This window comes from Octopus sinensis, linkage group LG2 (genome assembly GCF_006345805.1).
Source record: "Octopus sinensis linkage group LG2, ASM634580v1, whole genome shotgun sequence".
Taxonomy (NCBI): Eukaryota; Metazoa; Mollusca; class Cephalopoda; order Octopoda; family Octopodidae; genus Octopus; species Octopus sinensis.
Genome location: NC_042998.1, coordinates 139,185,813 through 139,198,593, shown reverse-complemented (window position 1 = coordinate 139,198,593; position 12,781 = coordinate 139,185,813). Strand labels below are relative to the sequence as shown.

The 12,781-nt window shown below is 31.7% G+C and overlaps 1 protein-coding gene across 6 annotated transcripts in view; it reads left to right on the top strand.

Moving 5' to 3' along the window:
• Positions 1-12,781, top strand: part of LOC115223178 (protein FAM13A) — a 288,109-nt gene that overhangs the window by 240,436 nt on the left and 34,892 nt on the right. The gene's annotated exons all lie outside the window — the stretch shown is intronic.

Sequence of the window (12,781 nt, the reverse complement as noted above, 5' to 3'; positions counted from 1 at the left end):
TTTTTTTTTAAGAAATCCATCATGGATTGATATCCTATCTACTGAGGAAACAAAGTATAATTTGTTTCTATATATTTACACACACACGTGTGCGTGTGTGTTTGTTTATATGTATATATATATATATATGTACACACACACATGCTTTATGTGTATTTATCTATATACATACACACACATACATAAACACACTTTATAACACACACAGACATGTACATAAACATGCTTTATAATGCATACATACACCGTTATAATAAACACTCACATACATACATTCTTTCTGCTATATCATAGCAAAATGAGTAACTGGTTGTTGAAACTTAGTATACTTGTAATTATACTGTTATCCACAAAGCTCCTATTGCGAGGCAGTGTGACTTTTATCCTCTCATCCAGACTCTCATATCAACATATCGTCCAGACTCGTATCATATAGGGCAAAATATCAAATAATAAATGACATCAGAACAAGAAATATGTAATTATACTCATTAGCGTACAACTTAACCAGGCTATGAGAATTTATAGCAGCACCTATTACTAAATCTTATCTCTGTTACTTTCTTAGTTGAAAAATCTGTAAACTAATGAATGTACTTACGTAAATTCTAATGTCAATTATTTAAAGTATTTTTGTGTGTGTGTGTGTGTGTGTGCGCGCGTGCGCATAGGCATGGTTGTGTAGTTAAGGCGTTTGCTTGCCAACCATGTGGTTTCAGATTTGATCTCACTGCATGGCACATTGATCAAGTTGTCTTGAGTGGATTTGGTAGATGAAAACAGGAAGTAAGGGCTAGCAACAGGAAGAGCATATGGGTGTGAGAATTGTGCCTGAATAAAGTTTCATTTATTCCATACCAGCATGGAAAAAGAAATGGGAAAATTATGAGAAATTGTGTGTGTGTGTGTGTACACTTATGTTCACATGTCTGTGTAAACTATCACTGTCTACTGACAATAAGCTGAAACTTTGAGGACATTATCAACCTTTCCTTTACAAATAAAAATATGATACTCTGTTGAAAAGCAGTGAGTACTTCAATTTCATGTTAACCTTTTAGTATTCAGATTACTGTGTCAAATGTCAGGCATATTTATTCACATTGTCATTATCTCATATCTGATATTCTGATGATGTAATTGTTAATTTTTTGAATGACATAGCTGGGCAGGTGTGAGAGGCCAGATCTGTCCAGTTTAAATAGAATATTTGGGTCATATATGGCTGGTTTCAATGATATATATCTCAAATATAAATCCTGTTCTCTGTGTGTACGTGTGTGTGTAAAATATTATAACGGCCATATTTTTCAATTGATTTTCTCCAAACTAGGAGCATACATTAATTACGATCCAAGGATGGTTTTAGACTCTTAAAAATTTTTCACATAATGCGTTATGGGCTCCCTTGGGGCAGAAAGCACCTATTCCTGGGTTATATGGAGAAGGGAGATAACTATTTGCAAAGTAACTTTCAGAAATTGATTGTCTCCCTTACATCCATTTGCTCAAAAAAATTATCACAATCTCATCTAATATAAAATAGAGATGTGTATTTGCTTTTCACACGAAAACAGTTTCACTATTGCGCCCATACTTGTGATGCATGAATAATTTGACCCCGGACACATGTCAGGCTCTCCATTTGATTTTTTAAATTAAGAATAAAAACAATTGCATTTTATATTACACATTCACGTATTTGAAAGTTTAAAAAAATATTTACTTTCAGTTTTCTAGTGTCAGTGACATCTATATCTCTCTATACCTCTCTATGTCTATATCTATCTATCTATCTATCTTATTTGTCTAACTATCTAGCTCTCTCTTGCTCCCCATCTCTCTATATCTCATTCAATCTCTATTGTTTTCACTTTCATTCTTCAGATGCTATTGTTTTCCCTTTAAGTTCAATCACTGTTGTTTTCACTGTAAGTTTTCAATTGCTATTTACAAACAACAACAGCAAATTACTGACAGAAAGAAGTTCACAATTACCTTTACCTATGTAGCAATTGAATATGGTGCTGCTACACCAGTTATTGGGTATGATTCCTTCATGTATACCCTGGTTGACTATATGGGTGAAGGCCATTGCTGACATCACCAGATATTTTGATAATCTCTGTGGTGATTCCTGATGGGCCAGGGCACTGGTATGGTCACGTGTTGCGAATGGATGAGGACAGCTGTGTGAAAAAGTGTCCCACTTCAGAAGCTGAGGGGACCTGTGGAAGAGGTAAACCCAGGAAGACCTGGAATGAGGTGGTGAAGCATGACCTTCAAACATTGGACCTCACCGAGGCAATGACAAGTGGCCGAGACCTTGGGAGATATGCTGTACTTGAGAAGATCCAGCAAGCCCACTGCGATTGTAACCGCAGCCTATGCCAGTGCTGTATAACCAGCCCTTTCAAGAGTACCCCTCAATCATTGGACAATAAACTACACATCGTTTATCGCAGTGTGATACATTTGTGGCAAAGCTGTACACATTTTGAATTACATGTATAGACCAACTGTGTGCAGGTTGTATACTGTTTCTCTCAACCCAGTTTTTCTCACAAGGTTTCAGATGACTTGTGGCTTTACAGAGTGGCATTTGTCCAAGGTGCCTTATTGTGGGATTGAAACACAGACCTCCTTGTTGCATGCAAACTGCTTAACTCTTCAACCATATGACACTTACTACTTCTGCTACTGTGTCTCTCTCTTTACACACACACACACCACACACACACACACACACGAGTTTATAATAACTTTATATCCAATTTAATATAATGCAATGCGAGTACTTTGTAAATCAATTTGTTTCAGAATTTTTGTAGTCCCTTCTTCAACTGATGTCAGCTTTCAATTGGTTAGGCATGGAATTAATTTGTCAATGACTGAGTGATATGTCAATACTTCTTTCAGGTCTGTGAATCAATGTAATTGCAATTGATCTTGCAATCTTGTCTCAAGATATCTCCCTATGTATTCTTTTGGGTTAATATTAAGGCCTTGATTAACCCTTTTCAGAGATTCTATTCTGTGTGTTTTCTACCATACTTATACTATCTTTTTTATATGACTTTGGAGTTACATCTTTGAAAAAGAGTCCTCTTTTTATTTATTTATTTTTTTTTTTGTCAGCATTGGATTAAAGCCATTTCAACAATTTGACAGTATTTGGGGCCTTTTAAATGATTTTCAACAAAAATTCAGCTCTGATATGCCTGTTAACTAAGCTACCTCACCTCCCCATACCATTACTTCAACTTCTCCATGTTTAACTGTGCCTTGCAATCAATCTCACCTTATTTCACTTTTGTTGTTCTCACATAGAGATCTACCTTGAATTGAAAACGGCAGAATTCGCTTTCATGAGACAACATTCACAAACAAAACTTGTCTTTCTTACTGTAGAATTTTGTAACCCATTTGAATAATTTTTGGTCTTATTGGCTTTCAAAATCCTTGGCTTGTTTCTTGCAACTCGTCACTCTTAATAGAGTTTGCAATCTCTCTAACAGTTGCATGTTGATATTTTATCACTTCCCTCTTAACTGTCCACTTTGCTCACTCAGAAATTTTTTACAGCCTCCTTGATCTCTTTATCACTGGACAATATCCTTCATTAATCCACCTCTTGATTATGATATTCACTGTCTGATGATTAAAAATAATGTATGTTTGTTGGTGTTTAAGTGTAAGTATTCATATACATCCATAAGTATATACATCAATATGAGCATGTGTATATATGCATATGTCTGTACATATAAATGTGTGTTTGTGCATGTGTGTGTATAACTGCATTTATGTGGTATTGTTGGTTAACTTTTGTAAAAAAACAAAATATTTTTACTTATAGTGGGGCTCCTTATATTTATTAGTTTATCAGAGTTTATTGATAGTATTAAAGTCTTTGTTAAATATAAATAATGTGTGAGTGCATACAGATATGCATGTATATACGCATACTCATATGTATATATAAATACATCATCATAATCATTAAGTGCTTGTTTTCCATGCTGGCATGGGTCGGATAGTTTGACAGGAACTGGCAAGCTGAAGAGCTGCCTCAGGTTCCAGTTGTCCATTTTGGCAAGGTTTCTGTGGCTAGATGCCCTTCCTAATGCCAACCACTTTACAACCACTTTTTATGTGGCACCAGCACAGGTACGTTTCACTTATTTACACATACTTTATGTCATCGGAATCATGCCACGTTTTCAAGTTGGTATTTAGGTATGTAGTAATCAATATTAATCAGCTATTCAATATCAGATGTATTGAAATTCATATATACTCTGTGTGCACTGTTGCAGGTGTACTTTGAACAGTTATAAGTCTTTTTTTTACTTGCAACATGACAAATGTGCAATGTATGTGAGTGTTTGCATGCACACATACATGAACTCACAAATGTCAACCAAAATATTAATGATTTCTGTATTCAATATTTACAAACCCAACAACATTTGCTTTAATGTTTCTGTTGCACTAGTGGAAAAGGAAAACAAAAGACGGAAAATGAGAGGAGAAAAAAATTGGTTTTATAATTGACCATTGTATCATGATTTGTTCATAATGTAATGTTAAGAAACATGTTATTGTATTTAAGAGTCTGTACTGTTGTAGAATCTTTCCTGAATATTATAAAAGATTGTTTTTATCAACTACAATAATATTAGTTCACAAAAAGTTCAGTAACGCATTATCTTTTTCCTTTTTTTTTTTTTGAATTGCTTATTTTCAACATTTGGAAAGCATATGTGCTTCCATTACTCACAAGTTCTCTTCTGACCAAAACCTGTTTCAACATTTAAGATATATTTTCCCCTCCTTCACTTTGGTGTCTTTTTTTTCATCCCCAATTTTTAACCCCCACCCCACTCAGATGCTCACTTGTATTTCTGCTTTCTCATACTCTTTTTTGAACCCCTGTCTTTTATTGATTAATTGATTCTTCTATATGCTTTTTAGCACCAGCCTCTTCTGTACTACATCATCTGAAACAGTAGTAATATTAAGGATGCCATAATATACTGCTGATGCACTTTTGAAATATTCTAGCTTAGTGCGCGCACGCACACACACACACACACACACACACACACACACACACAAAATAAATATTAAATTTCTTTACCATATTTTCCTGTTTAACTATGAATGGAACATCTTTCTTAGTAAATTAAATAATTAAAAAAAATTTTCTTATCTTTTTTGGTAATGTCATAGGATTCTCAAAAGAAATTTTTGTTTTGAACAATGTAATCAAATGAATGACTGGAACTAGATCTTGTGTTTCTGTTGTCTTTGGTGTTGGTTAACCCTGGTTAGTTCAGTGATTTTTATCCTTTACTAGACCAACTTCAGTACGTGGTTGTTGACTTTATTGTTTCTCTTTGATTTGGGTTTTTAAATGGCTGGTGTTTCCATTTTACAGATTTTAGTTTTTTCTTTCGAGTTTTGTTATTGAGATTTTGCCACAACATGAAACATGTTGAATAATTACAAAAAGAGCCATTCATTGGTTTGGTCATTATCCTTAGTAAATTAGAATAGTTTTCTTAGAAGTAAAATGATTTTTTTTTCTTTTTCTGTTTGAATTGGAAGAATTGGGCTGGTCTCCTAGAACAAGTGAGGTTGATGTGGTTTGATCTTCAACTTGAATTTCTCTTGATTGAGAAGAGAAAATGTAGAAAACTGTAACCTGTAAAGAAGTAAAGGAAGGGGATGATTGAGAAAGACATGGTTAAAAATGATAGAAAAAAATGAGATCAAGGGGATTGGGGAGGGTAGATGTGGGGAACAGGGTAAAATGGGTGTAACAAATTCAGTTCTCTGCTTGTTTTGTCTCTTACTTTACAGTTTTTTGTTGAAATATGTGATATTGATCTCTTTTGATGATGCACATTGAACAATCATGTTGAGATGAGATACAGCTGATTGAATTTACTGGTTTATATAATTGGGACTTATTTTCTCTGTAAATAAAACAAGAGCCAAAGAGAATAGTGATGATCTGTGTTAGCAAAAACCAGGAAATATAATGCTCTGAGAATCTACAAGCTGTGGCCTGACAATGCAAGGATATGATGATGAGGATGATGATGATGATGATGATGATGAGCATCTCTTGGTTTGCTTAGTTGTCTTATACAACAGGTTTTTTCATCCCCCAGTTTTCAAACAACTAGCTCATTGTTCTTGAGTTCAATGTCAGCAGCTTCACTATGTATTTTGGGGCAATGACCTTAAATCTTTTACCTCAGTTCATTTACCTGTCGAGGAAAGCAATTGAACTATGAGGGAATGTTAAGTGAAGCAGCCTACTTAGTACCATGATAGTAAAGCTAAGCACAACCATGTAAGTCATCTGGATCTTAGAAAGCATTATATTTATTTATTGAATACATATTTATACACGTCAGAATTGAAGAAAGAATATTTTTCATTGTTTTACATTGATCTTTTTTACCTGCTAACATTTGTTAGGTGTTTTCCCCAAATTCGGACATTTGATATTGTAAAATCTGTTTTTTTTTTTTCAGTTGGTTGTCCTTTTTATTAAGCAAAAGTAAAAATGATATCTTTTCTCTGTGAAATAAAGTCCAGTGGAATGTACTTTACCTAGAAAGTATCACATTGCTTGTAGCAGTCTTCAAAACCATGACCATAGGGTGGGGGTGGGTCACCTTTTTAATCATATAACTATTGTCAAGTCTGTGGGGGTGAGACAACAAACATACATCAGTTTGTGGTTGGTCCCCCACCACTACTTGGCAACCAGTGTTGGTTTTGTTTACATTCACATTATTTAACAGTTTTGCAAAACAGATTGATAGCATAAGCATAAGTACTAGACTTATGAGGTACCCCCCCACCAAAAAAAAAAAGAGAAAGTCTTGGACTCACTTTATTCAATTAAACTCTTCAAGACAGTGTCCCAACATGACTACAATCTAATAATTGACACAAGTAAAAATTTTTTTAAATAACTCATAGTTTTTGTATTTTCATATCAACCTTTTGATTGCTTTGATCTATAATCACAGAGTATCTTATTCTTGGATGTATGTACAATCCTAGACTGTATTGAAACTAGGAACTTTAATTTTTAATCCAAGATTAATAGCATTTTTAATACTCTAGCTGATATACTGTGTGGATAAGAATGTTATTAAGCATTCTTTTAGAAATGAAGGTTCCTAGTTTAAATGCAATCTGGGATTGTCTACACAGCCTGGCAGGTGTAAGAAAGACACCTTGATGATGGGAGAACAAACTGATTAAAACAAGATGTTGTCAATATTAAAAAAAAAGTTTTAACTCTGAGATATATCTTATAACAATATATATGTTATCTCAGAAGTTAGATATTTGTTGGATAACTCAGGGAATAATTGATAATTTTCTTACCTGTTAAATGTCTTTATTTATCAATTTTTTTTTTGTTCTTTTAGAGAAAAAAGAAAATTTAAAGTGTATTCAAGGAAAAGCATTTTTAATTTAATTTAGAACCAATTTGTCCATGATCACATACTCTTTGTTCTTTTTTTTTTGTTTTCTGTTTTTGGGAGGGAGGAGTTTTTGTGAACCTATTTGCCCTTCTTCTTGGGTGTTTTTTTTTGTTTTTAAATTAAAAATTATCCAAACTGGTTGGATATTTTAGTTATCTAAAACTTGCTGGAAAGACCTTGTTCTAAATATGATATAATTGAGTCTCAATCTGTTATACACATCTCTTAATCATATTTTCAACTCAATTCATTTTCTTCATCTTAGAAGTTTTATTACCTTTTTTTTTTTTTAAGACACGCACATCGATAGAAATCAATATAAAGAGAACATTGAACATGCTGTGGAAAGTGGAAAATCCATCATTTCAGACAAAGTGCTTCTTCAGTGAAGTGGTGACAGGAGAGATTTCAATGAGACACATTCTTGAAGTTAGCAAAACTGGCTGCAACTCTTGTCAACTTTTCTTTGAAGAAGGACTTTGTCTGAAATGTCGGATCTCTGCCCCTTCCCCCACATGGCAAGTTCATTGTATTTTTTTTTACAGATTTTATAAATAATACAAATCTATCTGATGTAGACCAACACCAATATCTTTGGAGTCTTTCATCATATGAATATATATGAGTGTGTGTGTGTATATACACACACACTCTCACACACATACACACACAGAAACTCCCCTACATGCACACACATGTATATATATTTATCTCTTTTCTAGCTAGCAGATATTTGTGATGCTTTATTATGTCACATCACAGATATGTTACGTTCTCAAAGTTGATCCAGTTGTCTCTGGTCACATCTATTCCTAAGTACTTTGATGTTATTTTTTCATTTTTATAGGCACTCGAGAGCTCGAGATGCCATTTGCTACCATCCAAAGTTCATGTTAGCATTTTTGTCACTACTTTGTCTCTAATTGAACCCAGAAACCAAGGTAAATAGAGCATGGATTTTTACTTTTTTTTTTCTTTTCTATTTTTATTTGTTTTTTTAGAGTTACTTCCAATATCTTCTTGGACATGGATATCAAATAGATATTAAACATACTACTTTTTTCAAGTTTTTAAAATTTTTTTTTTCCCAATCAGATACTCATATTTTAACTATTTTTTTCTATTTTATAAAAAATAATTATTTACCAATATTCATTCTTTTAAACCGATTTTAATTAGTTTTTACAAGTCATCTGTGATCATACATTTTGGTTCTGAGATATTTTTTTTTTTATATTCTGAAATTCTTGTTAAAACAAAATTATTGAAATATTCTCTGCTCATAATGAATTATTTCCAAAGATGTATAAGGCATCAGATATATCCAGTCTTTCTCTGCATGTTACTCCACTCATGTTCTGTGCATTAATTTTTTTCCCTGTTTAGAAATTTCAGTCTGCTGTGTATTTTCTTTTTTGTTCTCCTCTCATTTTTTATTTTCAAGCCATTTTTTTTTTGTTTTTGCTTAACTTCAGATTATTAGATTTCCACAATATCTTATATTATTTATATGAAAAAATTTGGGACATTATGTTCAAAATATTCAATATTATTAAGAAAAAAAAAATGCAAAAAATTTCCTGCATTTCTTTCACATCAAATATACACACTATGCACTAAAAAATGCAATAAAACTGGGGACAGCTGATGCATTAAACTCTTTAACATTCAGATTGCTCTATCAAATGTAATGCCTATTTATTCACATTGTTTTGAATTAATCATGCATTATTTCATAGCCTCAGGATTTCAATGATGTGATTATTTATTTTTAGAATGACATAGGTCGAGAATCTGGTTTGAATGTAAATTAGGTCGAAAATTTGGGCCAGTCATGCCCAGTTAAAATGCTAAAGGGTTAAAGTTCACCCACCTACCTTTTCTTGCAATTCTTTGACATAAAATGTTGCAGTTAAAAACAGTCAGTGAGTTCACATGTTTCTGTGTTATCTCTTGTGTCAAAATTTTTGCTTTTAATGGCACCTTGTATGGGTAACTTTAAAGCAGTGAAAGAATTCATTTTTAAATTTTGGTAATTTCATAAATTCTCAAGCACTTTAAAACATAGTTTCAAAACAGGATTTTTTATAATAATGAGCAAAGAAAATTCCATATGCAGTATGTGTGTGTATAATGAGCAAAAAAAAATGACATGAAAGGGACAAGTTTTAACAAACATTACATTAGTTTTATGCTTAAAAGAAGGAAAAGTATCTGGACATTTCAGAGACTAGTCCTTCATCAGAAATAAATAAATAAAACGAGAAAAATATAAAGCAGGAAAAGTGGTAGGAAAGAAAGAAAATATATATATATATATATATATATATATATATATATTATATATATATATATAATTAAAAGTGAAAGTAAATATTTTAAAAAGGCAGTTTGAAAAAGTTCTGCAAATTTCTCAAAGCTCCAGATTCAATTAAATTATGTAATCCTTATGAATGTGTAACTTATTTGTATTTTTAAATCTAATATCTATATATTTTGGTCATTATGTATTTGTCTTCAGTGTGTCTTAAAGAGACAGTCATTGCATTATACTTTTTTTTTGTGTGTGTATAAATTGATATAGAAAACTGATTAGATGCTTCGCTTGAATCCCAGATATGCCTTATAGCTTATAATTGTTTATAACAGAGATAACTGTTAAGTCATCTAATGCTGTGGGTCAAATTTGGTACTGTAAAGCCTCAAAGCACTTGACTGGATAGTTGACAACAGTTTTAACCTAGGAAGATGTCAGTGCCTTGCTCAAGGGCTAAAGTGAATTTTAATTAGTGTGTTTTGATTTAAAGGTTCTGGTTAATTAATTTCTGAATTTTTCTTTTATGGAACATTTTTCTTTATCTTAAAATTTCATTTATTGATGATCGAAAGACTTGATTTTGTGTGAATATATATATTCCCACATACATGCCCTCTAACACACAAATATTTGGTTTTGTCTATTAACAACCTGAATTCCAATTGTGTCTAGGTGATTTTGCGTTATGCCTCTTTGGTGTCCAAATTAATTCCATTCAAGTACATACTTGATATGTATACATACACCCTATTGATACATACATGCTCTATCCTTAGAATCTGTCCTCCAGTATGGGCACAACCTAATGATCATAACCAGTCAAAGAACAAAAAATATATACTTAAAGACAGACTTTCTTATAAATATATTTTACTTCTTTAATGATTCTGTTTATCCATAGAACCATAAAAAACACACATTAAATACATATATATGACATACATACACGTGTACACAAACATGCATGCACACACGGTGCTGATCATATATTGGTAGAAGTATATGCTTATGAATAGAATTTATTTTTTAGATGTTTTTCATGTTCAATCTGAAAGGCAATATTAGTAATTTGAAATTATTTACCCTTTGTTTAAATGAATTATTGATTTGTAAACCAGTGAATGAAAATAGCTATGAAAAAAAAATATGACAGGGAACCTTTTATTAGTAATATGTGAAAAAGAAACAATGTATTTTTACATTCCAATTTTGAAGGTGGTGATTTAAATGGTTTGTTTTAAATATCAAATGAACTTAATTGTAAGAATGCTTAATTATTTGCATACATACATGAGTTCATTATATACTCGTTCATTCAGATTTGCATATGCTTAAACAAATTAAAAACTCATTTAAAATTTATCTATATATTGGTATATTTTACTACTGTTTGGGATAACAACATCCTACAAATGTTGGGCAAATTTGGAATATTAGTTGCAAAAATATAAATATTCTTTCATTATTTTTCTATGAATTCTTCCCCACTCATGCTAATACAGCTGTATTCCCACAACTCCTTCTGCTCTTTTGATCAAATTCAGGGAATGACTTATTTTATATTTCTAACCTGTGCTAGATATATTTTTTTGTAATCTTTCATTGTGTTGGAAATTTTATTCTTCTGCATTTTAGTTTTGCTACAAGCAACAAAATCCCCCCCCCCCACTGATGTTGGTAATGAGGAAATATTTTGCAGTCCTCTTATTTGAAAGCATCATTATTTTTTGTCTATTACCAAATGAATTATAATTAAAATATTTTTCATTGATTTTGTTTTTTTAAAGAAAAATATATTTATGAAATTTCAAAGTAGAGTTGAAAAGCTCCAATACTGTATTAAAAAATAGAAAGAAATGAACATAAAATAATTCCCTATTTTTATTATAGACAATGTTTTGTTTAAAAAAAAGTATTTTCTTTTCTCAATGGTTTTTTATGCATTTTTTTTTACGTGTCATAGAATAGTCTGTTTTAATGAACTCCAAAATAATTTCTACTTAATAATAGCTGATATAAATGTTGGTTGGTTGCTTGGTAGATTCTTCATCACTCTTCACATATAGAGAGAGGGAGAGTGAGGTTAAAAGAGAAATAAGGTGTTAATTTAAGAGATACAAGATGAATGTTTTATGGTTTTCTAAAAAATACACATTTTTAAATGAAATTTTCTAAGGGTAGGTTTTCAATGACAGATTTATGTTGATAAAATTTACAAAGAAACAATACATTTATTGCAATTATGCAAATGAGAAATTTGTTTTAATTTTATTTTAAAGTAATATTTTTCTTTTGAAAATTAATATTAGTCTCATCTCATTCTTTCTCCCTTTCCTGATCAACTATTCGTGTACCTCCTCTGCAGCAAAACATGCATTTCAGTCCATCTTTCCTACCTACCTTCTCTATATCTAGCACAAAGCAACTTCCCTCAATACTGCACTACTACTCAGTTGAGTAGTATTGTCTTGTGAGTTACTTGGTGATATCACTAGTGTTTGTGTCACATAAAGTACCCAGTACACTCTGAAAATTGGTTGGCATTAGGAAAGGCATCTGGCTGTAGAAACCTTGCCAAAGCAAACACTGGAGACCAATATGTTAGTCAGATCCTGTTGGTCAGTCCAACTCTTGCCAGCATGGAACACATTCATTAAATGATGTTGATAATAATTTCATTGTTTTGTATAGGCATCAAGGAAAGAAATTTGATAAACGTTGAATTATAATTATTATATATATATATATCATATTTCCTGATATTGCCCAATGGCAGCAAATGTATACTTCCAGAATCACCCATCATGTGATAACTAACACTCTAGTTTTAAGAAGAGTAATTCAAAGAAATGTAAAATATTAAGAGTTTTGTATAGAATGCAGGGATCTAAATAAGACTTTGCTCAGAATATAATCAAATATGATTACTATTTAAGGATTTATA